Below are 26,578 nucleotides of genomic sequence, written 5' to 3'. Positions count from 1 at the left end.
CCAAATATACCACAAGTTTAAAATCTGGCCTCCTGGCCTGGAAAAGAGTAAGTAAATCACTAAACAAAGGCTGCAATATACATAGGACCCCAACTTCTGTGGACTGATCCTTGCCAATGCCCGGTATACTAGGATGCTAGGATCATGATATTTAAGCACACACGCCACACATGCACACACACTCCTCTGTGCCACTGGTACAGACTTCTGAGCAAAGAGTGTCCAACAAACAGGTTTCTTATATTTGAACAGAGTAGAACAGTAAGATTGAGTAAAGACAGCTCAACATGCCTGTATCCATGTCAAATGAATACTCTCTAACCCAGGCCTGGGCAAAATACGGCCCACGGGCCTCATCCAGCCCACCAAGCCACCGGATCTGGCCCACAGAGGCAGCGGGGAGCCCCAGGCAGGGCTCCGTTTCGGTTTTAAAACTGGAGGGTAGGGGAGAAGTTTTAGAAGCCTCCCTGCACCTGACACATTCCCATTGGCCGGTTTCTGCCACAAACCAGCCAATGGGAGTTGCTTGTTAGAATAACAAGCAGCTAAGAAGAATCACGCCTCCTCTCCTGGGCACAGTTATTCATGAAGCACATGGCCAGGTAGGCAGGCAGGCTGGCTGGCAGCTGGCAAGTAAGTCTCTTAGCCACAGCCTGATTCTGGCACCCCAGCACTTCCCGCCCCAACTCTCTGCCCCCCACTCAACATACTCAAACCCTCTGCCCCTCTCTTACACCTATACTCCCTTTCAAATCTGGCACCCCAATCTCCTGCCCCAGATCACAATCCCCTCCTACCCTAGGTCAAATCCCAAAACTCTGCACTCCAGTCCCCTGCCCTAAGTCACAACCACCTGTCTCATTCCAACTGCCTCCCAGATTCCAGTCTCCCTTCTGCACCCCAGTCCTTTACTCCAAGCTCCTGCACCCAACCTCCATTCCAGACCCCACATCTCCTCCATTAATATCATGGAAGAGTGTGGCCCTTGACCATTTTCCAAAATCTTGGCGTGGCCTCCCATCAAAAATGAGTGCCCATCCCTGCTCTAACCAAACCACAGTGGGCAAGGCTAATTTTAGTCCTTCCAAGCTAGACAACATCTCTAGCATAATGAATTTACACTGGGGGGTAAGCAGGATTTTGCACTTTTTGTACAATCTCTTTGGCAGACACTGTCTGAAGGAAAACACATAAATGCGTCAAGTACAATAAAAAAACACAGATGCTTTTTTAAAAAAAAGAAGAAAGACATTCAGCTTTCAGTAATCTCCTTTCCTGACCTTCAAATATTGAAATGTCAGTGAAAAATTCTACCATGAATAATATGCTTATCTAGGTTACGAAAATCCTTACAAATTGGGATGACTCCTATATAGCAGAAATTCTTAAGTGCTGTTATTCTAAATTTGCAAGTGTTTCATTAAAAACGAAGTGACAACAGTTCTATGCCGTCTCTAATCTCACATTATTGCTCAAAATTAGTCATTTTTTTCCCTTGCCTCCTTCAAAAGGAAAGCAAGCAGTTGTTCCAGCTGACAGCTCCTGGATTTCCCTCAGTGTGAGTCAGTGGCATGATGCATACTTTTTTCAGTCTGGCGCCCATCCTTCAGACATAAAGGAGTAAGATAGTGGCCATTTGTCAGCTACAGTGTTTTTGGACAATCTGTAGAACTAAGCAAGAGAAAAATCGTTCAATGCTCGTAATCTTGAATACGAACCTGAAAGATCATGGTGATATAAGAAAGTTAATCCATTGCCCCACCATTAACAGACCTAACCAATAAGTCTTGCAAGTGCCAGTAGTACAAAATTAAATCAATTGTGCTTTCTGAAGTCTATAAGCTCTCCAATTAGTTTTGCAAATGCAGTAAGGCAAGATATACTTTTACAGAACGAAAGCCTGTCTGGCCTTGCAAAACTGCCATTTTCTTCTTAGCGCCGTTTAATGGAAAGTACATTTACTTCTTTAACATAGGACAGAGGAACTAGCTACACAGTCATCTCTCTCACACACAACAAAAAAACTAAAACACCACACAAAAGACCTACTTAGACTGAGATTAATATTAACTTCAGATAGAGGGACACAGATGGCTTTGAATTCAGGCTTTGTCTACACTGCTAATGTAACACGAATAGGAAGAACCAAACCTGGGACCTCTGGAGCTAAGTACATGAGTTGCTACGCCTTTAGATAGAAGCCAGCTGGCTCTCAGCTAAGGATGTAGTGCACATTCTCTCTGTAAGTGATCTAAGCACCACTACATCGGACAGCAAACCACACCCAGTAGGTGTATGGGTTACACCAGGGATTGGCAACGTACGGCACGTGTGCCACTTAAACAAGCCAATTTTGAGTGGCATGCGCATGGCCCACGGCAGGAGCTCAGCCCCAGTCACCTCCCACCTTGAGGCTTCCGCACCAGTCCCAGAGGTCAGGTGGGGAGGCTGCAGATTGGGCTGCGCAGGGCTCTTGTGGAGAGCTATTCCTCTTCCCCCGCAGCAGGTTAGGCTGCGCACACGGTGGCTGGGCACTCAGAGGCGTCCCCGAGCCAGCTGCCGGGGGCAGGCTTGGGTGGAGAGGTCGTGGGGAGAGGCTCGCTCTGGGGCACTGTTTTCCTGCTTTGGAGAAAGTCAGGGAGTGAGGAGCCACCTTCCAGCCCTTCTGCCGCCTTCGCCTGAGAGTCCAGTCCCTGCCTCCTCCAGCCTGCCACTCTCCACCAAGTTGTGCAGTCCCAGCTCTGCAGCCTCGGTGCTCCTCACTCCGCTCACCTCCCTTTCTGTCTCGTGGTGCCCCGGCAGGCGGGCTAAAGACAGCCCTGAAGTTATGCCCAGCCGCCAGCACCGCTGCTGCCGGGCCCCCATTAAAGGGTGAGTGCTGCTCGGGCTGCAGTTCTGGGGCTCGGTGGTGGCATCTGAGGAGAGAGGGAAAAACGTTGGGGGGATCCCCCTGCCCCAAAGCCACATTGGCTCCTGGGCACTGGCAGGAAGATGTAAAAGTTCTCCTCAGCTGGGGGATGGGTGGGGGTGGGAAAGCCTGCATCTCTCCATGGCCCCCACCTCTTATCATCTTTCTCCTCGGCTGCCGCTTGCGAGGCCAGCTGCTGCACCATCCTTGACAAAGTGCAGGGAGCTTCGTTCCTCTGAGTGCCCCTTCGACAGACAGAGGCGGTTGATTAATACAGCATTACACAGCCTGAGTTGTACACACAGTAGGATTTTAATCCTAAATGTGGGCGTTACTGGCTAAGGGCCAGAGATCAGAGAACTCAGCAAAGGAAGACAAGGCTAAACGCTAAGATCTGCATCTTAATTTATTTATTAATGAAGCTGCTGAAATGCAAGTAGGACTACGATTGACTTTAAAAAGTAGCAATGGCACGCAGATCCATAAATAGAAGTGAATAAGTTAAATGTCGGCACGCCACTTCTGAAAGGTTGCTGACCCCTGGGTTGCACTCCGTTTAAATCGCAGCTGCGACAGTGCTTTAACACAGTAGTGTGGTCACGGCACCAGTTTTGGAAAAGAGCTCTCCCAGCGTTGTAGGTAAACCACAAGGGAAGCAGCTGGGGAATGGGGGGGGGGGGGGGGCGGGGGAGAGGGAACAGGGTAGGGGTGGGAGTGAAAAAATTACAGCACAATACAACACTCACAGGGCTCACACCAAGCCTCAACATTTACTGAGTAGATGTTAAGGCTCAGGCTGAGCTCTGATACTTTCCCATCTTACAGATACACTGAAATCAAGCTCATACAGGATGTCAGTGGCAGCAAGTCCAGGAATTCAAACACAGGTCTCCCAAGTCCCAGACTAGTTCCCTAACCAGTGGTCCACCCTTCTTTTATTCTTCCAGCCCTACCAAATTTACCGTCTATTCTTGTCAATTTCATAGACATACAATTTGAAAATTAGTCAATTTCACGCATTCAGATTTTTACACCTGAAATTTCATGGTGGTATAACTGTGAAGGTCCAGACCCAAACCGGGGGGTGGGAGGGTGGAGGTGTGACATGGGATTGCCATTCTCTCTTATGTGAGGCCTGCATAGCTTTCTACAGCCAGAATAGGTACCCAGAAGTGGATCTGATCTTCCCCCAAGTGAAGCTGTGCAAAGGAAGAGTCAGCTCTGTCCCTACCCACTCAGGCCAGGACTATCAGCGAGGTGCCTCTGGCTGGGGCACTCTCAGCTAGGGATGTCAATGTGTAGTCAAATACACGATTAACCAATAAACCTGGGCTTATGATAGAATCTTAGAATCCTAGGGCTGGAAGAGGCCTCAGGAGGTCAAACCAACCTCTGAGCATCCTGCAGCCAGAGGAGGTACCCTGATGTAGGTCTGATCTCCCTCCAAGAGCGGCTGTGGAGAAGCCAGGAGAAGAAAGTCCCATCCCTCCTCAGCTCAGATGGGTCTAGCACAGGGATGGGCAATAATTTTTTTTGCCAGGGGCCACTTCAGAAATGTTTTAAGTAGTCCTGGGCCACACCGGAAGAGGTGGGGCCTCAAGAAGAAGAGGCGGGGCCAGAATACTTCCCTGCTTCCCCACCCACAGACCAATCATAGCCTGGGGGGAGGGAGCATGTGAAGTCTTTACCCCTCCCCATGAAGTTCCCCCTAGGCACCCATACCCCTGGGGTGGGAGGAGACTTTGCACGTTCCCCCTTCTGCCCACAGGCCAATCAGGCGTGGAATGGGCTCCCACTGGCAATTAAGAGAAGCTCTTTACTTTCCCAGAAGGTGAACGGCTTTTCTTAAAAGTTGTGAGAGCATGTGGGCGTGTACAATCTTTCAATGGAAGTTATAAGCCTGCATGTGTTGTTACTCTGGAAATCTGGTAATTAAAGTGGCTAATCAAAAGATCAGGATTGGCTATCTTGCCTACCTATAGCAACAAAAAGTATGTGGATTTATCAATCAATATATTGTGTTTTGCTTTATGATTTAATAAAGGCAAATGTCTAATGTTAGTAACGTTTCCAGGTACAAGCATTTATGCTACTTGTGTTCCGCTAATTAAACCACTTATTAAAGTAATTTGTAAAACCTATGCTGTAAGCAGAAACCTGACATCAAAGATGTAGTCCAAGTTCATACATTACAAAAGGTAAGTTTAACCACTGACTTGGGGAAAGTTATAATAGAATGTATTGAGTTCTCCGTGTTTGAAGGCTGAGAAATAGCATTATTGGAAGGTTGAAGAGAGTAAAGAGGGATGAAGCTGTATTAATGTTTGTCTCCACGTTTCTTGAATTGGTCCTTTTGGTGAGTGCAATGCTAACTACTTCTGTTCTCTTGTAAAAAAAAAAGTACATAACAGCGATAAACAGCATAGGATGTATAGTGATGGCTGGTCCAGAAAATCCAGAAAATTTGAATTTGCATTTAATGTACAGCTCTAAATTTACCAAAATTAGGGGGGAAAGCCACACAACCCCCCTGGGTAACTTGTACCAAAAATGTAACAGGAAAGGGAAAACCAAATGAACTCAACCCTCACTCTCCTTCCAATAAAAGCTCTCTCTGTCAAAGCCTAAACATCTCTTTTGCAGCATTTTGTGTGCTTAAGCCAGCAACACCACGTAGCCACTTAACCACAGATTTTTGTTCTGCTCTACCCACACCATACAACAGATCATTCTTCCTTTTATCTTCAGCTCAAATCCCTACGACAACACTGGAAAGCACTGATTTTACAGAGGAGTCTCGCAATTTGCACAGCTTTTTCCTCCCCAGCTCAGGAAGGTTTTCTTAGCATGAGCCTTCACCTTTAGTCAAAAACAATTAGAGGGAAGTTCAAAGGTCACAAGAGAAAAAAGTCAAGGTGTTATTAAACATAACTGCCAAGAAAGACCTTCATGCTGTTTCCATAGGAATTAATCTTCATATTAAATAGAATGTTTAGGCAGAATTCTGAAAAACAACTTTGCCACTATGACTAGTAAAGAGCGGTTTCTAATAAAGCCAGTGTAAAGGACTGAAGACCCCAATTTCACTCAACAGTCATTTCCCAGGGTATCATTTGTGAGCCCTGTTGAAGACATCTTATCAGGTTGGTACAGTGGGTCCCAGATTTGATTGACTTGCTTTGTAACCCATTTTAAGCAAAGGGTCTGGAAAAAAGTGTATTTAATTGTCTACATATCTCCAGTATTTTATGCCTCCTACATATCACCTTGCAAAGACACAAGCAGGGCCAATATAAGAGCAATATAAGCAAGCAATATAAGAGCAATATAAGCAAGCAATATAAGAGCAATATAAGCAAGCCATACAAGTGACCAGGTGACACTGAGATGGTAAGAACAGAAAGATGGTTTCCAGAGTCTAAAAAGTTTTTCTAAATGAGAAGCTTTACATTGTATTTACATGTCTGAAAATGGGAAAGCATTAGGCCATAATTTAAAACTGCTTAAAAAAATGAGGATGCCTGATATTCTTAAAGAGCCATTGCTTCATGACAAGTCTAAATGCCTCCTAAACAGAAGTTGGTTAAACCTCAAATAGCTACAGAAACTAGTGTTTAAAGAGAGACTGTTCTTTCTGTAGCCAGGTTGATGAAACACGGCTGAACGTTAGTGTAGAATGAGATCGGTATGGCTATTTTGAGGCGAGTCATTTCTGAGCATACATATTTAGTAAATTAGTTATTCCGCTTCATTATTCCCATTTTAAACCAATACATAAATGGTTTTGCTCAGACAATTTTTAGGTTAACCTGAACTATTTTCCTGCTACATGAAATTCTAGCAATGGGAAGTGGTAATTCGCCCATTTATTAAAAAAATACAAGCTATACTGGCATTAGAGTTCATATTTTTTGCAAGATTTTAGCTCACTCTACAATCTGTTCTCCAAAAAAAAAATTTCAGACTTCAGACATATTCTGTACAAGAATCCAGTAGCTTCAACTCTTCTCGTAGGGACCAGTCTGCATTAACAAATAAATTGTCCAATTCATATTTCCAAACATTACAAACCGATTTCTAACTACACAGCTTGCTACAATGCCTCTTCTGCATCTGACATCACACAGCTTATTGAAAGTGTTCTGAGACAAACACCCATACATTGGGAAATGATGCAGCTTCAGCTCTCCTTACAAAAGGGGCCTGAAAGTCAGGAAACCGTTAATAGCAACCTGGGCAGGATACTCATAGGCATCTAAATTCTCTGACTTTCAATGGACGTGGAGGTGCTTACTCCACTTAAGACAACTTTGGGCTGGTCTGCATGGGGAAAAGCCCCCACTAATTATTATGTGCAAACATCTCATGTTGATACTCTTAAATGCATGAGAAGGCAATGCACACAAAGGCATTAATACACTTTGGAAAAACCTGAGGGTATTCTTAGTGCTCAGAAAGTGTCCACATGGGGCGATAACATGGAATACCTAGTACACTTAAAACAAAACTCCGGTCATCTGAAATGGGCTGTGCCCACAAAAGCTCATGAATACCATCTACGCGTTTTGTTAGTCTATAAAATACTACCAGACCATTTGGGTTTTTTTAGGTTTATCCTGTACAGACTAACTCGGCTACCCTTGAAGCTTTAAATTTACAGCTCAGCTTACTGCACACTAGCTTCCCTGGGTAGACAAAACCCTTAAAAATCCTAGCTCTGGTCCTGCTGTTTGGAGCTTGATAACTAGAAGATGCTTAACAGAAAAATGAAATTTTTAACTCATCTGGATATAAGGCATTTAATTTACTGCCCATGGTGAATATGTATAAAAAATGCTATGGAATGCTTTTGGCATGTGGGAGGCAGTAGGGTCGGGGGAGAAACCTACTGCTAGTATTTAAATCCCTTTGTTCCGCTAAGTATGCTAGACACAGAATATAGTTAGTGACAGAAAAAAACCTCTTCATAGCATATTTCCTTCTCAGCAACATCAGATAAGTGTCACTAAAGCACTAATAGGAATCACACTCTGCAAGATTTGATATGAAAAAGATGTCTGCCCATTTTAGAAACCACTAGCTTTGCCATTTCCTCAGAACATCTGTATTCATTTCTCTTATGACCAAAAAAAAAATACAATTTTGAAATCCAGCCTCTCAAATACAATAATCCCCCTGAAAGTGAAAAGCATGTACTGCAACAACAATCCATCACAACTGGAGAAAGGCACCTACGCAACTCTGCATTCACATGACAGCAGCACCAGAGATTAGCAAGTTCTGAAAGTCTCCAACATCTGTGAGGGTGCGCACGACAACAAGTGGGGGATACCAAGGCTCTCTAGGCCAGTCTACAACTTCTGAACCACATTACTAATTCCTTTGGTCCTGTTTGCAACAATATCCAGAACAGTGCTGGAAATGAGCTCAGAACACAGCGGCGCTAGAAGACTGAAATGTGCACAACGCCCTCGAAAAACCTATTTTGATTAAATGCCTAAGTGGGAGTGGACTTCTTTTGGGAAAGGAAACAGCTTCAAACAGGAGTGGCTGTGAATTTCTGAAAACATGTCTCTGGGACAGAGGTGGGGAACCTTTTCTGGGTCAGGGGTCACTGACCCCAGAAAAGTCAGATGGGGGCTGCACACAAGTGAGAAGGAAAAAAAACCCACCCTCACTGACATGACCCCCGACTGAGGAGACAGACACTCCTCACATTCCCCTCACACCAGAGCCTGGGGCGGGCAGGCTAGTAGATTGTGTGCTCCAGCCCCATGGTGGAGTAGCGGGTGGGCTTGAGCACCAGTGCATGCTCCCCAGTGCTGGGGAAGGGGATCCCTGAAACTCAGGGGCCGAATATATGCAAACCTGGGGCCACATCTGGTCCCCGGGCCTGAGGTTCCCCACCCCTGCTCTAGGATAACCAACAGCTGGCAAAGAGCAGTTGTGCCTCAATTGGGTTCAAGGTATGTAGATAGGATTCTCCCATGATGATGCATTCAAAAAAGAGAGACCATTTTAAAGCTTAGAATTACTGAATTAAATATAATGCCCATAGAAGGGGAAATAAAAAAACTTGAAAAAATTCAGAAGCACACTGCAGAGCCATAACCATGTCTTGAATTTGTTCATCTAAATGGAAGCTGCTCTAATTAAATCAACAAAGTACCCGGCATTTCTTCCTTCACTCACCTAACTTCAGGGACACATTTTTGAAGATCTTGAATAAAAAAAAAAATGTCAAGAAAACACAAGTGACTTTCAAGACTCAGTCCCATTGATTCTCAGAGCACAAAGCACTTCTGAAAATTTCACAGTGCTATTTGCATTGTAGCTCAGAGACAGACCAGTCTATGTGAACTGCTTCAATAAGTTTCATTAGATTCAGAAGGGCATTCAGTTTGGCAAAAACTGCTTATTAATACAGCATGGCCACAAACAGAAAACCAGTAAGAGTCACAACATACTGCAACAGCAAGAAATGAGTCTCCTTGGGTTGTCACATGCTCATTCTGGTTGGCTTATGGAAGGGAACAAATTAAAAGCTGTGTTGGAAGAGTTATTTTTATGGCAGTGTTTTGTAACTACGACGGACAAAATTTAGTTCTAAAAAATCAGAATGTGAGAAAAAACACTAATAGCCTAACAATCAAAAAAAATAGAGGCTTGGGTTTTTCTGTATAGTTCCCTACTCCCCAAAGTTGTGATTAAGAATGTGGTTTGTCAGGTAATAGCAAAAAGCTGGCGAGTAGGAGCATGGAGGTTTCACATCAGCAGCTTATTTGGGGCTGTGGTGGGGAGGGGAAGGGGAAGCCACACACAGAGTGACACATCAGCACAGCATTTCTCATGACTGACAGGCCAAGACACACTGTAATTTTGGCTGGGACTGTTCAAAACTCCCCATGCAACCACAAATGCACCATGGTTAGAATTCACAGAAAGAATCTTGTTAGTCCAGTTTGGAGTAGAGACTGTTAGCACTGATCACATTCTCCTAGGCTAGGCATGGGATCGGCACAGATACAACAGCTGGAGAAGAGAAGGTTGTCAGCAAGAAGTTCTCTGTGAAGACTCTCAGCTCTACAGTAGCCCTAATTTGCTGGCTTTTAGACATGCTGCTAGAGCCTTCTCTTTCTCCCCCTCGCATCCCCAGTACTTAGGGAGAGGTTTTATTAAATACATCTGCTCTAGATGGATTATTAGATTTGTTAGCAGCAGATATTTATTAGAGCAGCAATTTTCAAACTACAGGTCACACCCCAGGACTGAGTCGTGGAATGTCAGGCACTGGGCCTCACTGCTACAGGGTGATCGGGTGACCAGTGGGGGTGCTAAGGCAGCTACCTGCCTGTCCTGGCACCACAGACTGCGCTGTGCCCCAGAAGCAGATGGCAGCAGACCCAATTCCTAGAAGGATGGAAGGGGCACTGAGCACTAGCTTCACACTCCCATTGGCTGGGAACCTGTTGCTGGTTGCTTCTGGGGCACAGCATGATCTGGAGTGTCAGGAGACACAGGAAGCTGCCTTAACACCCCACTGTATTGCTGACTGGGAGCCACTCAAGGTAAGCCCCTCCGCCTCCAGCTGGAGGCCCCTCCTAGGCCCCAAAGTTCCCACAAAAACAGTCACACTGGGTCAGACCAAAGATTCATCTAGCTCAGTATCCTGTCTGCCAACAGAGGCCACTACTAGATACCCCAGAGGAAGTGAACAGAACAGGGAATCTTCAAGCAATCCCTCTCCAATCACCCATTCCCAGCCTCTGACAGAGGCTAGGGACACCATTCCTACCCATCCTGGCTAATAGCCATTGAAGGACCTAACCTCCATGAATTTATCTAATTCTTTCTTGAACCCTATTAAAGTCCTGGTCTTCAGAACATACTCTGGTAAGGAGTTCCACAGGCCTGCTATGCACTGTGTGAAGAAAAACTTCCTTTTGTTTGTGTTAAACCAGCTACCGTATATTCCGGCGTACAAGACGACCTCTGAAGTTAAAAAACATCCCCCAAAAATCGGGGGTCGTCTTGTACGCCGGATGCCCCGCCGCCGGAGCCCCTCCGCGGCTTTGAAAGCCTCGGGGGAAGCCGGCGGCGGGGCATCCCAGGCGCGCATGGGCTGCCCGCCCGCTGGAGCCCCTCCGCGGCTTTGAAAGCCTCGGGGGAAGCCGGCGGGGGGGCATCTCAGGCGCGCATGGGCTGCCCCCCCTCCGGAGCCCCTCCGCGGCTTTGAAAGCCTCCGGGGAAGCCGGCGGGGGGGCATCCCAGGCGCGCATGGGCTGCCCCCCCTCCGGAGCCCCTCCGCGGCTTTGAAAGCCTCCGGGGAAGCCGGCGGGGGGGCATCCCAGGCGCGCATGGGCTGCCCCCCCTCCGGAGCCCCTCCGCGGCTTTCAAAGCCTCGGGGGAAGCCGGCGGCGGGGCATCCCAGGCGCGCATGGGCTGCCCCCCCTCCGGAGCCCCTCCGCGCGGCGCGGAGGGGCTCCGGAGGGGGGGGCAGCCCATGCGCGCCTGGGATGCCCCGCCGCCGGCTTCCCCCGAGGCTTTGAAAGCCGCGGAGGGGCTCCGGCGGGCGGGCAGCCCATGCGCGCCTGGGATGCCCTGCCGCCGGCTTCCCCCGAGGCTTTGAAAGCCGCGGAGGGGCTCCGGCGGGCGGGCAGCCCATGCGCCCCTGGGATGCCCCGCCGCCGGCTTCCCCCGAGGCTTTCAAAGCCGCGGAGGGGCTCCGGAGGGGGGGCAGCCCATGCGCGCCTGGGATGCCCCCCCGCCGGCTTCCCCGGAGGCTTTCAAAGCCGCGGAGGGGCTCCGGAGGGGGGGCAGCCCATGCGCGCCTGAGATGCCCCCCCCCGCCGGCTTCCCCCGAGGCTTTCAAAGCCGCGGAGGGGCTCCGGCGGGGGGGGGGGGGGGGGGAGCCCAGGCGCTCCTGGCGGCTTTGCTCCCGGTGCCTCTGGTCTGCTGGGGACCAGCTCCAGCAGACCAGGGACACCGGGAGCAAAGGAGGCGGAGGGGCGCTGGGGTATAAGATGAAACCCTATCTTTTAATTAAAAAGATAGGGGGTCGTCTTATACGCCCAGTCGCCCTATACGCCGGAAAATACGGTACCTATTAATTTCATTTGGTGACCCTTAGTTCTTATGTTATAGGAACAAGGAAATAATTTTTCCACACCAATCATGATTTTATACCTCCATCATATCCCCCCATCCCTTAGTCTCCCCTCTTTTCTAAGCTGAAAAGTCCCAGTCTTTTTAAACTCTCTCCATATGGGACCCATTCCAAACCCCTAATCATTTTTGTTACCCTTTTCTGAACCTTTTCCAATGCCGGTATCTCTTTTTTGAGATGAGGCATCCACATCTGTACACAATATTCAAGATGAGGGTGTACCATGGTTTTATATGGAAGCAATAACATGTTCTATGTCTTATTCTCTATCCCTTTTTTAATGATTCTTAATATTGTTTGCTTTTCTGACTGCGGCTACACATTGAGTGGATGTTTTCAGAGAACTATACACAATGACTCCAAGATCTCTCTCTGAGTAGTTATAACTAAATGAATCCCCATCATATCGTATGTATAGTTGGGATTATTTTTTCCAGGGTTCATTAGTTTACATTTATCAACATTACATTTCACTTGCCATTTTGTTACCCAATCACTTAGTTTTGTAAGATCTTTTTGAAGCTCTTCATAGGCTGCTTTGGTCTTAACTATCTTGAGCAGTTTAGTATCATCTGCAAATTTTGCCACCTCAGTTTACCTTTCTCCAGATCACTTATAAATACGTTGAATAGGATTGGTCCCAGTATGAACCCTGGGGAAACACCACTAGTTACCATTCTCCACTCTCAAAACTTACCATTTATTCCTACCCTTTTTTTTCCTGTCTTAACAAGTTATCAATCCATGAGAGGACCTTCCCTCTTATCACATGACAACTAACTTTACTTAAAAGCCTTTGGTGAGGAACCTTGTCAAAGGCTTTCTGGAAATCTAAGTGCACTATAGCTGCTGGATGCCCCTTGTCCACATTTGTTGACTCCCTCAAAGAACTCTAGTAGATAAGGTTGCCAGATGGTTTAACAAAAAAATACCGAACCCTCCTCCCCCCCAAAAAAACACCGGGAAAAAATTCTGTCGAGGAAAAAAAAAGGGGGGGGGGGGGGCAAGACCAAAGTTGTTAAACAAAACACTCCCAGAACAGAATTGTGGGAGCAAAAAATAAATAAATACATATTTAAAAAAAGGAGGCTGCCCCTTTAAGATGGCTGTCATCTTAGGCGCCATTTTTAAAATCTCACAGTTCCACCCAGTAAGCACAGGGCAGGGGTCGTTGGGGGGTGGTGTGTGTGCGCACACAGGAGCAGCTTCGCAAGCTGCACTTCTGGGGGGCAAGAGCCGCGGGTTGGCCATGACTGGTGTTGAGGGAGGCATCATGTGGGGCCAGCTCCCAGGTCTCTGCTGGTCACATGGGCCAGAGCAGCGTGCACTCAGCCCCCTCCTGACATCCTTCACTATGACTCTGCTGTGCTCCTTACTCCCCCACGCCCGCCAGATGTGGCAGGGGAAAATTTTCCCCACCGGGCTTCCAGCCGAGGGAAACAGGAAATACCAGACATTTCACATGTCCCGTATTTCCTGTTTTTTACACTGGACAGAGCCTGCAAATACCGGACACCTGGCAGCCCTACTAGTAGATAGATTAGCAAGGGATTATTTCTCTTTACAGAAACCATGTTGACTATTCCCCAACAAATTATGTTCATCTATGTGTCTAATTTTATTGTTTATTATAGTTTCAACTAATTTGCCTGGTACTGATAGATTTACTGGTCTATAATTGCCCGAATCAACACTAGAGCCCTTTTTAAACAATGGTGTCACGTTAGCGATCTTCTAGTCATTAGGTATACAAACTGATTTAAAGGACAGGTTACAAACTACAGTAAATAGTTCTGTAATTTCACATTTGAGTTCTTTCAGAACACTTGGGTGAACGCCATCTGGTCCTGGTGACTTGTTACTGTTAAGTTTATCAGTTTGTTCCAAAACTTTCTCTAATGACACCTGAATCTGGGATAATTCCTCAAAATTTGTCACCTAAAAAGAATGGCTCAGGTTTGGGAATCTCCCTGACATCCTCGGCTGTGAAAACTGAAGCAAAGAACTCAGTTTCTCTGCAATGACCTTATTGTCTTCAGTGCTCCTTCGGCATCTTGATCGTCCAGGGGCACCACTGGTTATTTATAATAGGCTTCCTGCTTCTGATGTACTTAAACATTTTGCTATTACATTTGAGTTTTTACTAGCTTTTCTTATTATATTTTTTACACCTAATTTGATTAACTTTATATTCCTTTCTGTTTTCCTCATTAGGATTTAATTTCCACTTTTTAAACGATGCCTTTTTATCTCTCACTGCTTCTTTTACTTGGTTAAGCCAAGCCACAGTGGCACTTTTTTGGTTTTCTTACTTTTTTAAATTTAGGGTATACATTTAAGTTGGGCCTCGATTATGATGTATTTGAAAAGTTTCCATGAAGATGGACTTTTGTGTCTGTACCTTTTAATTTCTGTTAAACTAACCTCCTCATTTTTGTGTAGTTCCCCTTTCTGAAATTAAATGCCAGTGTTGGGCTGCTAAGGTGTCTTTCCCACCACAGGGATGTTAAATTTTATTACATTATGGTCAATATTTTTAAACAGTCCAGTTACACTTATCCCTTGGACAAGATCCTGTGCTCCACTTCCGACTAAATCAAGAATCTCATCGTCAACCCCACTCTGGAGCCCAGACTCTAGTCAAATTATGCTGCAAGATGGACATCAACAATTTTCTTCAACTGGGTCATGAGAAAAAAAAAGTTTAAAAACCACTGTATTACAGGAGGATGCTTCATGAAGTATGAAAATGAAACAATTACAGCATTACATGAGGAATTACTAGCAAAGTCATAATTCACTGTTTCCAAAAACAGGAACGTGTTCCTAACAGTAAATAAATTACTGGGCGTCTTCAATGGCTAGCTGTATATGGTGTGAAAAGCTTTCTACCAAAAGGTTTCACATGAATAAGAGCTGGGGTTTTTCATTATGATGAAGCACATGTAATGGAAGCAGTTTTGATCAAACAGAGAAAGGCAAAGCAAACATCTGGGTGAAGTCATCTTTAAGAAGATGAGTTGTACCTCTGCTTCAGAATGAAACATGTTTTCTATAAACCAAATATAAACCATGTTTTCTATAAACCAAAAGGCTGCTGCAATACTCTGTACTATTGTTATCACCCAGTTTTCAAATGTTGTTGATGAGATTTTCTGAGTCAGGCGTGGCCAACCCGTGGCTTGTGAGCCTCATGAGACTCTTCCCCCCAGCCCCCACCGGTGCTGCATGCGAAGCCGCCCCCAAGGCTCACAAAGCTGCCCTCATGCTCCCTGAATGCAGCCCACATCTTCTGGCTCCCCTATGCTCCCCTATGATTCATTTTGCTGAATCAAAATGGCGGATGCAATATGGTGGCCACAGCCACCAACTGGCGCCTGCTGAGGCCAAAAAGCCTTCTTAAACTGACACCTCCCTAAAGACTTTCTGTTAAGAGACTAAATGGCTCCAAAAAAACCTCAACCAACTTTTAAATGTTAACATGCCTTTGAACAATTACACACTCAGAGAGAAGTGCAGTAAAAAAGCTCTGCAAGACATTTCAATATACATAAATAAATATAAATCCACATAAATCACTTAAACAAAGGCAGATGCAAAATAAATATGCAGTGTCAACCTCTTTCATCCACTCTCTCTTCCCCAAATTGTGTGCAGTACCAGTCATTATCAAACATGTGTTTGAGTTAATGTGTCCCCCACATCAGAGGCTATTAATGTGAGGGAATGGCAGCCACCACTCAAGACAACAGCATTCATGCCAATGGCAGAAGTGTAAGAATAAATGCAGACAGCATCAGTTTTATTCTTTGAAACCTTCAGAAAGAAAAAACTTCACTTCTTACTTGTAGTTATTTTAGAGGGAAAGTGAAAGCAACTGAAAGGTTGTCAAGTTTTATATGACATGTAGGAGCACACAAATACAAATACACACTCACTCTCACTTATGAAAATTGGAAGAATGAATGCACCAAAAGTTACTTTGGAATTAAATGTTGTGAAGCATCTGACTTCAATATAGTATACGTTTTAACTTGGAATTTCTTTGCTTCTGTGCTTCCCTTTCGTTCTGCAACCAGGAATTGCAGGGTATGAGCTCAGTTTGCTACGTTGCATAGACTGCATGTAATGAAATACCTTAGAACCACAGGGTGTGGTTCAAGGCAACGTGGAATCCTCAGCTGGCTTTTCATTTACTTTTTCCTCAATAAGTCATTTTGGATACATTTACTGTATTTTAAAAGGACAGGAACGAAAAAGAACCAAGAACAGCTAGATGCCACTGTGCTGTGGCAAGCATATTACCAGGCACAAACATATCATCAATTACTAGCAGAATGGTTCAGGGCAAGAGCTAGCAAGCATATATTTATGCAGAAAGATACATGAATGACATAAGACTGGTGATGCAACCCTAACAAATGCCAATACACAATCAACCTACATAAAACGTTCTCAACAGGGTTTACATAGCTGTGATTATCTTTTCCTGACATTTCATTTGGGAGGGCACCAGGAGAGGATACTTGGAGGCAGGCTGGTCTCAGTGGGCCTGATATAAAATAGCCTCAAAGCCTGGGTCTACTGAAGAAACAGCACAGAGAAGTGTCAGAATGCTGCCACTTGGTAACGGTGGTTACAGCCTTTCTTAATACCACCTAATGTTGGGCCTGGAAAAACATTGGGGGGGGGGCGCAGCCCAGGGGTTAAGAGGAAAGAGAGAATCTTACTTCCTGCACGTCCCCTGTCTGAGGACATCTCTTCTCTTGATGGGGAAACTCTGGAAGAGTACAAGCATTCCTTCTAGGGATGTAAAATCCTGTTTAATTGGTTAACCAGTTAAAGTCAGAGCAGCTGCCTACCCATGCCCAGTAAGCCTCATCAGTTAAGGGTGAGGCTTACGGGTTAACCATTCACATCCCTAGTTCCTTCCTTCCTTCAGGCACATTTGACAGCTAAGGTGCTGGGGGCCATATGAGTTCCCTTGAGAGTCAGAGGCTTTCCTTGTAGAGGTGTTAGACATACTATTCCCAAATTTTCACTGGTACCAGTAATTGTCTGCCCAGCTGTGGGCCATTTAAGATCTGTTTCAACAGGACTGGTCTCAGAGGAGAGTGTGGAGACAGGTGGACCAAGCATCAAGATAATGGGAAAGCACATAAGCAGAACTAGTCACTAGTCAGAGAGCTGATCAGCTCATGTAGAAGGCTCTGGTTTGTACCAGGTGTAACAGCGTGGAAAAAACCTTAAGATTCCACCCATCTTTCTCGCTCCCCTCCCATGCACTTTTCAGAAGAGGGATGGCACTCCTTGTTGGGCACATACATCAGCTTCCAACCGGACAGCCAAGAAAATGTATTCCCACGGGTGGCAACTGGAGTTATTTAAAGACTTGCTTGAAAACATTAAATCCTCTTTATGCATTAAAAAAGGATACTGGTTATGTAGCGCTGCTTGCTGAGTGCCCCATCATAATTGAGGCATCTTATATGATTATTATTCTACCCATAAAGCAAGAGTTTAATAACCAACCAACTCAAGGAATTAACATCTCTGAAGGTGAATGCTATCTGACCAAAGGTAAACAAAATTTAGATAGTTTTGACCTCACTAGAATCCTGCTGGCTCCGGATGGCATGTTGTACATTGATGTTATTCATACCCCTCTGAAAGGTGTAATATTCTCATTACAGCTAAGGATACTGAAAACGGATACAAAAGACAATCTTTACTGGGGCTCTTTACTTGTCAGGCATTTTAAGAGACTCAGAAAAGTGGGGTAATCCTGAAAGAAAGCTCCCAAAACTAAAAACAGAACTATATTTTAAATGGCATTTTTAAAAAATATATAAATAAATACATAAAATGTATACATAAATAAATATAAAACAAAATATAAATCCAAAGCCTAGGAAGAGAGAATTTGTTATTTGTTAACCTGCAGCCTTGAATCTGTTAGACTATAGAGAAGGACTCCAGTTTAGAATTTAATTGAAATCTTAACCTCTTACATGGAGAATAGGTTAACACAAATGTGTTTAAAACAGATGTCTCAACTTTCTTTGGGGTGTAACTAATGAGAGTTCTTAGGAACATACACTCTGAAGAGAAGTCTGATCCACCAGCCAGACATGTGCATACTTATTTAGAAAGTCCTTCCTTTGATAAGTGAATGGAATAACTTTTTTAAAAAGGAATTTATATTAAAAATAATCCCAAGTGTGAATTTATATTAGCATCTATTGCATAGTCATTAGCAGTGCTACATGGAGAAGAAAGTTAAAAACACAAGGCTAGAAAGGCAATTCAGGCTTTACTTCTGCCTCTGACAGAGCCAGAGACTTTCTTTTTGATTCCTTAAGTCCTGTGCCTCCGTCTACCCCTAAAAAGTGCAGTTTAAGGCGCTTGGAGTTCTTTGGATGGAAGCCACAAGAAATGCATGCACCAGTTTCCAAACTATGGCATTAGATGGAAACATGAGTCAATGTCAATAATGACATGCTGCTACATTCCTAACCACTAAGTTTTCAAAACCAAGCTACCTTTTTCTTACTGAACCCCAGATTATTTTTGACATGGCCTATGCTACAAAAATTAACAGTTTGTAATTCACCAAAAGCAAAGTTCCACAGAGGGAAGCTAAAGTTCAGAACAAGCTTGGGCTTTTTTTTTTTTTAAACCTATAACTACCATGTGGTTTAACTACAGTTAGAGAGCAGGGTATTAAGAGCATCTGTAATCCCACTTACATTACAGCCCCTACGGCGACACCAGTGGAGAATTACAAGAACACAAACTTGATGTAGGTACACTCTGCAAGCTGAGGTTACACAAGAAGTCAAATGCCAAGGTAACACTTTAAAAACAGGTCTCACCCCAATTTAGTTGTAGCTATTCAAAGGCTACACAGATACCAATCACACTTCAAGTAGCCAGAAAGATACTTCATAAGTAGACTAAAAAGATGTGTCAAGACTCGCACTATTGTGATTAAAAAATGTTGCTCCTGGATGTGACTCCCCGCCAAGTGCTATGAGTTATACTGACAGGAGCACCGTTGTGGACACCATTATGTTGTCAGAAGATGCTCTCCAGCTGCTGTTTTAATTATATTGATGGCAGAACTGTCTTCCATTGGCATAGAGTGGCAGCTACATGGGAGATCTTACAGCAGTACAGCTGCATCAGTACAGATGTGCTGCTGTAAGGTCTCTAGTGTAGACATGGACTTTGTTACAATTTCTGACAGCTGTTAACATGAGGTGTAATGAACAGTCAACAGCAGTGGTGGGTAACCTGCAGCCTGCAGGCCTCATGCGGCCCATCGGGATTCTTTGTGTGGCCTGTATGTTATTTTGTTTACTGTCGTCCATGTGTAGGGTTTCCAGATTCCACTGGTCTCCATCAGTGTAGCTTTTTCTTACCGGTGTTATTCAAACGGCACGTACCTAAAGCAAAGGCACATGAAGCGAGGTGTGTGCTCTCTGCACCCAACATTGATGGTGACAGTCGTGCACTCCCTCTGCATCCAAACAAAGTACAGCTACGGTTCCAAATTGACAAATCCCACAAAATTCTAGGTACCCATGTGCAGACAGTAAATCTACTCACTCCCAAGAGACCGTCTTGGTGACAACAAGTTTGCAGCCCACTGGGATGAAGGAGGGCCACTCATGTTGCCCAGTCACTAGCTTGGTTGCCCATCACTAGTCTACAGTACCATACATTTTGACAGGTGTCAGAGAAACTGCTTCTCTCTGCATCCAAAGCAGGACTCACATCTTTTGTCCTGTTGATGTAAACAGGACCAGCCAGAGTTCAATGCCCATTGTAACAAGCATGCCCTGCCAATGAAAGTTGCAAGTTCCTATGCCATGTGTGGAGAAAGGCGTGCCTGTGGGGAGCTGTCAAACAATGCCTTTAGGACCTGAGATTATGCTTCTAGAATCAGAAAAGAGGAAAACAGAAGATACCTCGTTACCATGGATTCTTACCCAACTGTGTAACTAAAAGGTTTGTATAAGGCAGGTAAACCAGCCCAATGTTGGTGAGATTTTCACATTTTGTCAGGTATATCAACACTGATTATATTCAGAACCTAATTCAGCACATGTGCATAAGAATCTGCAGTTAAAGGCAATAGTGTTAACTGACTGTTTCCCAATCTCTATATTATGAGGCTGATATATATGGAAAATAACTGGTAAAGTACATACAGTACCTGATAAAACACATTCATGTGCACAAAAGCCCATACAAAGGCATAGTGCCTGCCCCCAGAAGTTTACCATCTCAGGCCTAGACTCAGCCAGTAGAAGAAGCTGATGCAGGGGATGACCACACAGGGTAAGTCCACAGTGTAATTAGATACCCATGGCTGGTCCGGGCCAGATGATTTGGGCTTGTGGGGCTCAGCCGGAAGGGCTGTTTAATTGCAGAGAAGACTTCCAGGCTCAGGTTGGAACAGGCTCTAGGACCCTGTGAAGTGGGAGGATCCCAGAGCTCAGACTGCAGCCCAAACTTAGAAATCTAAATTGCAGAGAAACCAACCTATAGCCCGTAAAATAGGGGTCAGATGCCACATCAGTGCCCAAACTTGCAAAACCTCACACATGTATGCAGTCCCCCATTGAGCCTGACGGAACTACTCATACAAGCATTTGTAGAATTAGGCCCCAAGGACAGAATCAAAACCATACTATTCATTTTACTATATAAACTAGTGATTCATCTCCCACTGCCCCACCTTGCACTTAATCCATTATCAGATTTTCCTTGCTTTTTTGCAGAAACTAAGCTTTGACACCTGCTTAGTAATTTTAGGAGTTCTGGTGTGAAGTGTTGGAAACCAACGTTTCTGCACTGGTTATCTGGGTCCATTTCCATGGTTTTCCCATTCACTGACAGCATTGAGATATCGCCCAAAGAACCAAAAAAAAAAAAAAAAAAAAAAAAACATTCCAAAGTTGCACTTACACCTCAAGTTATTTTGTACACATCAAGTTAAATAACAGTCTAACTACAGCAACCCCCTACACTTCCACCACGGTTGTCAAGAATGCATTTTTTTTTCTGAACAAGAAAGTATTTATGGAATGAGCAGCATGTTAGCACATTTCCATGCTGAACAGTTGCAGGTCTTAACAAAGTGCTCCTTAGTGCTACTGACATTTATTTCATGGCACAATATTGCATACGAATATTTCATCCTAACCTTTCCATCCTAACCTTTCATAGAGGGATGTACTGATTTAACGGAATGGTTTCTTTTTAAGAGGGTTGTCCACTGCACCGTTCTAACCAGTGACTGGTAAAAGCCGATTTCCCTTCAGGTTTTTAAAATTCAGAAAGTATTCTATGGTACTAATTCTTAGTATAAAAGCCCATTTTTCCATGAAAAAGCACTTCTTAGACTAACACTGTTTAAACAAGCAACCAAAAAGATCAATAAATAAAATCTAGAAACAGAAACAGGTAATCTTAGAAATATTTGAAAATCTATGCATATCTCAAAAGTCTGACACATAAAATGGTGTATGTCCTACTGTCTGCTGTCCAGACTTGTTTTAATCCATTTACTGGTTGCAGAATGGAAGAACTCAGTCTTTCCATCAAAGTCCTAGCAGCCTGGGTCAGCCGATCACCCATAAAGTATGGAAGTCAAATTCCATCTCAGTTAAGATAATCAGAACAACAATTATTTTCCAGTGTTGTCACATTCAAGTACAAACACGTTTACCTCTGTGCTCTGGAGATGCAGAAAAGGAGAAGACGACTTGCTGAACAGCATCAGTTACTGTAAATACTACTAAGGAGCAACAGCTCTAGCTAGAACATAGGTAACAAAGAGGGATTTCTTAATTTATTTTTAAAACTCAAGCATTTAAAAACCCTCTGGGGAGACAAGTCACTAATTAAATTGGAGCATATTTTCAGAAGATAACAAAAATAAGAGACACAGTTTACTTAATTAAAAGGTAAATTTACAGGCCGAAAAGAACACAACCTCCCCCTTCTCCCCCCCAAAAAAAATAAACCTCATGCCAGCTACAAATGTACTGGCAACAATTACTTTAAGAAAACAGATCCTAAACTAGTCACCTTTTCAAATGGAAAAGTTTCATTTTTAAACATTCCATTTGATACCAAGCAAGTATTAACAATTACAATCCTTACCCTGCATTCCCCTCACTTAAAAAACCGAACAAACCAAAAAACAAACAGCAAACCCTCCCCAATACCGCCTCCCATGGAAGATGTTATTTTAAGATTTCCTTCAGAAAGAGCTTAACCAGATAAATACTTTTACAAAAATGCTCTAACAGATTAATAATGTGACTCTAAGATAGACAGATATCAGCTCTATCAGACAGAGTTGTTTACAGGTTGTAAGATGTTTGAGAAAGATCAGAGCTCAGAAAAGCACCACACTTTCTGTAGTATGATATCAAACACCAGATCATTCTGTACGGAGTGTGTGAGGGAGGACATATCATTACTACTACAGAAATATTACACCCCCCAAACAGTAGGAAAGACATTCTCACTTTTGTTGAAGGCTCAGTAAATGGGAGCAACTGATGGAGGCTGCTCCTCAAGAAGCTGAAAGGTCATGTCAAAATACAGGGTAGCCAATTAACAAAAATGGATTTGTACCAAAAAAAAACAAAACAAAAAAAAACACCTCACTTTCTACAGCAAAACCTAAAATACAGGGAACAAAAGACAGGAGTATGCAGCACTTTAAAGACTAACAAGATGGTTTATTAGGTGATGAGCTTTCGTGGGACAGACCCTGGAAGTAGGTCTGGCCCACGAAAGCTCATCACCTAATAAACCATCTTGTTAGTCTTTAAAGTGCTGCATAGTACTGACTTTTGTTTCAGCTAGACCAGATTAACACAACTGCATCTCTATCACTAAAATCTAGGGAGGCAGAGGGAAAGGACTCAGTATGTGTACACTGCAGCATAAGCCTGTGCTTTTGCCAGGGCCCAACTCACCCCTGCCCTGGCATTTACACTGTGATAGTACTAACCCTGGGCTCAGACCCATGATCCTAGGACTTGTAGGGTTAGAGGAGCCAAGTTCGAGTTAAGCCAGGATCCAAGGTCACAGCCCTATTGCTTTGCAACGTAAATGCAGCCCTGCTAGACTTGCATCTAAGGAGTGATCTGGAAGTACCTCACAAGTCCATGAGACAACTTCCTTAGTCTTCACTGTCACAACAATCCATACCCGTGGTGGGCAATCTGCAGCCCACGGAGCATATTTTGCTCACTGAGGTGCCACCTGTGGCCCACAGACCTTCTCTTTGCTCCCTTGTCCCACACCTTTCAGGCATTGGGGCCCCGCACTTACCTATTCTCCCCTCCCAGCACATCCAGAGCACCAGGAATCTCCTGATTCGTGCTCCGTCCCGACTCTCTCTTCTTCCCAGAGCTCGAACCATGAATCCTGATTTGTGGCTGTTCAAGCTCTGAGAGAGAGGGGAGGAGCACAAATCAGGTGATTCCTGGAGCTGGGAGGAGGGGGGGAAGAGTAGGTAAATTTGGGGCTCCAGTGACTCAGTACACAAGGGGTGAGGGGAAAGGGGGCAGAGAGGAGATACGTGGGTCGCAGGTTGCCCACCACTGGATTTCAATCATGTGACCTAGGGTTGTCAGGTGTCTGGTATTGACCCAGACAGTCCAGTATTTTCGCCTCCTGTCCAGTAAAAAAAATTTCAGAAAATACCGGATACCTAAAATGTCCGGTATTTTCTGATTTTTTTCCCCAGACACCTGGCAACCCTACAACACACTCGGCAACTGGGTCCAGCCCCCAGCCTCCCTCCTCCAGAACCCCCCGACACTCCCAGCTCCCCTGCTTACCTGGTTCCACAGGGAAGCTGCGTTCTGGCTTGATCAAGGAAACAAAATGGCTACCGGCAAAAAAGCCTAAAGACCAAGGGGAAGCAATGCCTTCCCTGGGTCTTAGTGCTCAACCGCTCCCCTGTTCCTATCCCTATTCTGACTCTGCTCGCACTCTGAAAGAGGCCATGCTGGTTTTTTTGTTTTTTTTTCTTAATAACTTGGAGCCCTTCCCCCCCCTTCTCCCAACAACTTTGCCCCCCCCAACATAATTTTTCCCCCCCAGTGAGGTTTTTTTTGAGGCAGGGGATTCAGTATTTTTGGTTAAACCATCTGGCACCCCAACAACCCACTGAGACAAGGAAAGGCCACTGCAGTAAATTGTCCCAGAAACCAGACAAGAGCCCAACAGGATCTTAAAACCAAAATACCCCTCCCAACCCAGCCACAAGACCCACAAGCCCTAGTGGGCCCAACTTTTTGAAAATCAGGAAATAAAAATGTTCATGTTTCTTATAAAGAGTCAGCAGCATGGGGAGAGGGCTGTGTGTAACCGTGAGGGTTAACCCATGAGCCCAGGCACAAGTGTACACAAGTATACATTCACATTCCTACTGTGGACATAAATATACACACTATACTAGTCAGGAAAAGCAGCCTTCATATTTCCACCAGGGTAAAGGCTATGCAAGGAAACAGAGGGGTTTCTCTCTTTTCCCAGGTACTCAAATCACCCACATACCTTGTAGATTAAGAATTCTTGTAGATTAAGAATTCTTCCAAGGACTGTAGGCATTTTTCCCCACTCTCAGTTTTGCTGTCATTTGAGAAACTCTTCTCAAACCACTATGTCTAAAATTACCTTTTCTTTCCACGCATCTCGAACAAACAAAAGCTGGTCTGGATGTTCAAGAGATCCTTCAGTAAGGCGCCTGTCTGCTCATCATTTATACATAAACCACCAGCTTTTTTCTATTCTAGTCACTCTTTCCTTCATCATTTCCTAACACTGTTTAGCCACTGTAGAGATCTCTTGATGGGCCACAGCTTTCATAAAAGCTGAACCTCTCATCTACACAGCACAGCCTGGGGTATGTATATATTAAAAAAAATCAATTCAGAATAAAATAGAGGCTTCCAATAGCCTGACTGATGACAGATGAACAAAGCCTTAGCAATGAGAAGTCCAGCTATCAGTTCTGTGATGAACATGCAAAGATTCCTGTAATATTTTTATGAAAAAAAATATTTGACTCGCTTTTCCTCACTCACTCCCTATTGGGTGTTTTTTGTACCATATAGGGAAACGGGTAAGAGTCCTGGAAGCAAGCTTAGGCTAAAATGAACATCTATCAAGAAATGTCAACATAAATGAGAGGAGTCAAGGGAAGGAGGACATGCAGAAGTAGTCTGACTTCACTGGAAACAAAAGAGCAAGGTGTGAACGCATGGACCTAAGAATTCGGCTGACTAAGCAAAGGAGAAAGAGAGATGAAATCTGGGGGTTCTGTATCTGGGGAGCTGGCAATACAGTCAATATGGACTCAAATATTGTGTTTGAGGTAACTAATAAAGTGCTGGCTTGTGTTGTTTTTGTCCATGGTTGCTATCAAACAATGGCTCTTGGGTTGCTTCCTAAAAGGGTGAAATCTAGCAAGAACTGGAGCTCTTTGAAACTCGGAGTAGACACAGCAAGAAACAGAGGGGCTTGAAATCAGTGTCCTAATCCCGAGTAATGGAGGCACAGGATGTAGCACTAAAAGGGGTACCCGCCTCAAGAGGCTGTCTAAAAGTCAAAGGCAAAGCATGCCCCAACAAATCCAAGACAACCCTCTACATATTTTCCTAAATATTTCTAGCAAAACTAGAAAAAGCAGCTCTCTCTCTACTTCCCCTTCCCATCCGCCTTCATTTTACTTAGCCCCAAGCCAACCTCTTTAAGAAACAATATTAAGACATTAGACTACAAAAAGCTTTTGGCTCATCATGGTATTCAGATACCACCTTACTGCAGCACTGCCTTTTGGAGACGAGTATAAAGCAGAGACTTAAAGAAAGGGAAAAAAATGCCAAAAATGCTGTAACAGTTTTAATTAAAAGCAGCTCTGCTCTGCCAGTTGAACTTCACACAAGATTTAACATCTCAGCCTGAATAGGGAAGTCTTCTCAAAGAGAATTAAGGTTCCCAGGGCATATCCTAAAAAGAGGAAAGTGTGAAACCAAATATTAATGACGGCTATTGGACAGCACACTCACAAAAGGCTGCCGTAGGCTTGTGCAGTCAAGTAGAACATTACCAGCAACGTTTGCCAGAGCCCAGCAAGCAAACGGCCAAAATCTCAGGATCCAATGATTTTGCAGTGACCTCAGCATTTCTCCAGAAAGGAGGTTGTATGACTCCTCGTGCCCCCCAAACAAACAAAACCTGTTATATCGTAGACGTTAATGAAGTGCCAAAATTTAAGATTTATGTAACAATAGTTCTGAGTTGCAAAGTGTTCCTGTATTCATTCACCTTCAGTTTTGAAGAGCTAAACTTTTGAGCACCATTGTCTTATGCTAATAGAAAAGGCAATAATAAGCTACACTTTTCAAGAAGCCTTGCTACATAGAGTGAAATACTTTTAATTTAAACAAACCCTTCAGCAATAA

The 26,578-nt window shown here is 44.3% G+C and overlaps 1 protein-coding gene and 1 long non-coding RNA gene across 2 annotated transcripts in view; one reads left to right on the top strand and one right to left on the bottom strand.

The window, feature by feature from the left end:
- CHSY1 (chondroitin sulfate synthase 1) overlaps window positions 1-26,578 on the bottom strand; it is a 102,569-nt gene that overhangs the window by 39,727 nt on the left and 36,264 nt on the right. The gene's annotated exons all lie outside the window — the stretch shown is intronic.
- Window positions 5,928-25,364, top strand: LOC142818293 (uncharacterized). The gene is made up of 3 exons (XR_012895699.1): window positions 5,928-6,051; window positions 19,880-20,087; window positions 25,229-25,364. It is a non-coding gene; the product is annotated as an uncharacterized LOC142818293 (long non-coding RNA).

The sequence above is a fragment of the Pelodiscus sinensis genome, chromosome 14 (assembly GCF_049634645.1).
Source record: "Pelodiscus sinensis isolate JC-2024 chromosome 14, ASM4963464v1, whole genome shotgun sequence".
NCBI lineage: Eukaryota > Metazoa > Chordata > Testudines > Trionychidae > Pelodiscus > Pelodiscus sinensis.
Note: the sequence above shows the minus strand (reverse complement) of the source record. Positions and strands in the feature narration are given on the sequence as shown.